This window comes from Carlito syrichta, unplaced genomic scaffold, assembly GCF_000164805.1.
Source record: "Carlito syrichta isolate Samal-C Ts95f unplaced genomic scaffold, Tarsius_syrichta-2.0.1 Scaffold225203, whole genome shotgun sequence".
In the NCBI taxonomy this organism is placed as follows: domain Eukaryota; kingdom Metazoa; phylum Chordata; class Mammalia; order Primates; family Tarsiidae; genus Carlito; species Carlito syrichta.
Window position 1 is genome coordinate 13035 of NW_007169299.1, and position 3489 is coordinate 16523.

Below are 3489 nucleotides of genomic sequence, written 5' to 3' on the forward strand. Positions count from 1 at the left end.
GTCAAACACATTAATGGAACCAAATAAATAAGCAATCTAGAATTGGATTCAAATATATATAGGAATTTAATGCAGGATTAGGTTTTTCTATCAAATTTAAGAGTGGAGACATGGATTATTCAATAAATAGTGTTAAAATAACTAGATGGTTATCTGGGTTTAAAAAAATTAAGGTGAATTTCTATCTCATTCTTTTAAAATATATTTTATTTTAAAGATGCGTGGTACAATTCAGGATTAGGTATACAAGTGGACATCATACACGTAAAGTTTAGGCCTCCCTTTTGTCCCTACTTTGCCTGGTTTCAGATCAGGTAAACTTTTTAATGTGCTATCTCATTCTTTATACAAAAAAATAGATATGAATCTAAGAATTAAATGTGAAAAGTGAAATAGAAGTACTATAAGATAGCATGAGAAAACGTATTATCTCAGAGAAGGGAAGAAAATGTTAATACAAAAAATCTAGCAGACATAAAATAATATGCTGTATAGATAAATGTGCTAATGTAAACATTATTTAAATTCTGCACATAAAAAACAAAAAGTCAACAAACAAGAATGACAATGGCACAATTTCCTTAATATAAAAAGAATTATTTAAAAACATTTTTAAAAACTCAGTAGAAAAATGGGCAAAGAAGAATACATTTCTAATTTGGAAGAAAAAAATATATATATACAAATGCCTTTAAACATATGAAAATATACCCAATCTGAGACATATTAAAAATAAGTAACATTTTAAAAGGCTGGGGTAGGGAAAATGCAGAGATGTTAGTCAAATGGTATACGGTTTCTACAAGATAGGAAAAATTTTTTTTGAAATCTAATGAACAGCATGATGACTGTAGTCAATAATAATAAATTGTATATTTCAAAATTGCTAAGAGTGTAAGTTTCAAATGCTGTCACCACAAAAAAGTATTAAAATGATGAAAATGTTAATTATCTTGATTTAATCATTCCATTTTATATACACATATCATGTTTTACCCCACAAAAATATATAATTAATAATTTGTCAATTTACAAAAAACTTAGAAAATACTATGGAAAAAACACTTTTTTAAATCTAGAAAAGATTTAAAAGTTTGATAATAAATAGAGTTGATACAAGTACAGGCAGACAACTCCCTTGTATCTTATTGTTTGGAAAAGAAATTTGCACAACTCTAAATCTGGCAATTTGTAACATTATTTAAAGGCATATATCATTGGACACAACATTTTCAATTCTAGAAATTCATTCCATAGATATATGTCCATGTATTCGATTTCTACTGCTGCTAGAAAAAAAAAATCACCACAAACTTAGTTGCTTAAAACAGCACAAATTTATTATCTCACAGTCTCTGTAGGTTAGAAGTCTGGGTAGGCTAGGCTAGGCTTGACTGGGTTTGCTACTTAGGTCAAAGTCAAAGTGTTAGACAACTGGGTTCTTATCTGGAGGCCCTAGAGAAGAATCCACTTCCAAGTTCATTCAAGTTGTTGTCAGAATCCAATTTCTTGAGGCTGTAGAATGGAGATCCTCATTTCCTCACCAGCTGTCAGTTGGGGCTGCTCTCGGTACCTCAAAGCTGCTCATGTCCCTTCTCCCGTGGCCCCTCCCAGACTCAAAACAGCAATAGCACATCCAATTCTTTGCATGTGTTAAGTCATTTGATTTCCTCTTCTGCTTTCCTCTTCTCTCTTTCCAAGGGCTCATGTAATTCCTTTGGGTCCACCTGGATGATATAACCTCCCTATGTTAATATCAATTGATTAGTGAGTTTAATTATGTCAACAAAGTTCCTCCTGCCATGTAACATAACATATTCACTAGCGTGATATCTCAACATAGTCACAGTTTTTGGGGATTAGGTCAGGGTATCTTTGTGGGGGATGTTCTAGAAATTCTGCCTACCACAGTCCACATATGTACAAAATATCCATTGCATGATTGTTTTTAGTGTTGGGGGAAAATAAAAGACAAGAAACAACCTAAAAGTCTATCAGTGTTCATGGCACTGGTTAAATAAGTTATGACATACCTATACAGTGCTATATTATATAAACATTAAATAAAATGATGGACCTTTATGTGTTCTAAAATGAAAAAGCTTCTAGATAAATCATTAAGTAAAAAAGCAAGGCCCAAAACAAGATGGATAGTATGCTGTCCTTTGCATTGTTAAAGGGTTTTTTGGCTCTGAAAAACACTACAGATATTGGTCAGAGTAATTGCCTCTAGGGTGGGGAATTAGGAATAGGGTGACAGTTTTCACTCCTTGGGCAGTTTAAGTTTTTATTATATGTGTGTGTTACTTTTTTTAAAAATAAAGGTAAATAAAACAGAAGAGCCTAAATCTTAATAGGCTTTTAAATAAAAGTATAAAATAAATTGCTTTGGTTTACAGTGTTGGATAACAGAGTAGCCAGTATGTTCATCACAGGAAAGCTATTGTCATCTCGTCCTGATACATTGACCACTGCTATAGAAATCTGCCTACCTGTGATCTCCAAGGCTAAGAGGAAAGGGTTGATGTCAGACACAGAGGACAGCATGTAGGCAATCCTTCCTCCCTGACCCAGAGCTAGTTCTGTTAGTGTGTGGGGTCCATACTATCTTAAATCAAATCCATGACAATGGAAGTTAGTGTAGAAAATAAGGAAAGGTAAGACTTGAAATGATGACATAACAAAACCATTCAGTGCTCTAAGATTCAGATACTGAGCCCAGGACTGAACACAGATGCTGAAGACATCCTCTCTCTTTGTACTTGGTATTATTTTTAGTATTACGCACAGCTAAATGTAGAAATAACTCCCAGTTATCATAGCTTCTTGGGTGCCTTGCTATTAAAATCCTGAGAGACAGCTATCTCTTTAAAAAATTTTTTTAATTTTAAAATTTTAAATTTTAAATTTTAAAAATTTTAAAAATTAGCATCTTAATAAGAAATGGTTTTGCTCTCTTAGGGGATAAAGTTATCACACTCTTTCTACCACAATGTGGAGAACGTACCTCTCTTGCCTGAATTCTGAGGAAAATTAGTGTATACTGCTGGAGTCCAGCTCAAGGAGAGAGTCAGGGCTTGAGACGGGGGAATCGGGAAGCAGCAAAAAAGAAAAGACGAAAATCACAGAAATCCTCTTCCTGGGGAGAGCTCAAGACTCTGCCAATTTTTATTTATTTTTCACAAGCTTATATAGCTTTTCCACTCAGCCCTGTACCCACAAATGTATCTTATGTTGCTAACCAAACGCCCACGTACATCCTTTTTGCACTCACAATAAGGTTGACCTTTAACAATTTTAACCACAGATGGTGTTTTTCTTAAGTTAAACATTTACGAACGTCCTGGTTTTCTTCCTAACTTTCTCATAACTATTTACTATTATAGGCCTATAATATCTTTACCCTATAAAGCTAAACCTTAACCCTAAGTCTTATTTAACTTACTACTATATTTTATTTCTATTAATCTTATTTCTATCCTTATGTCT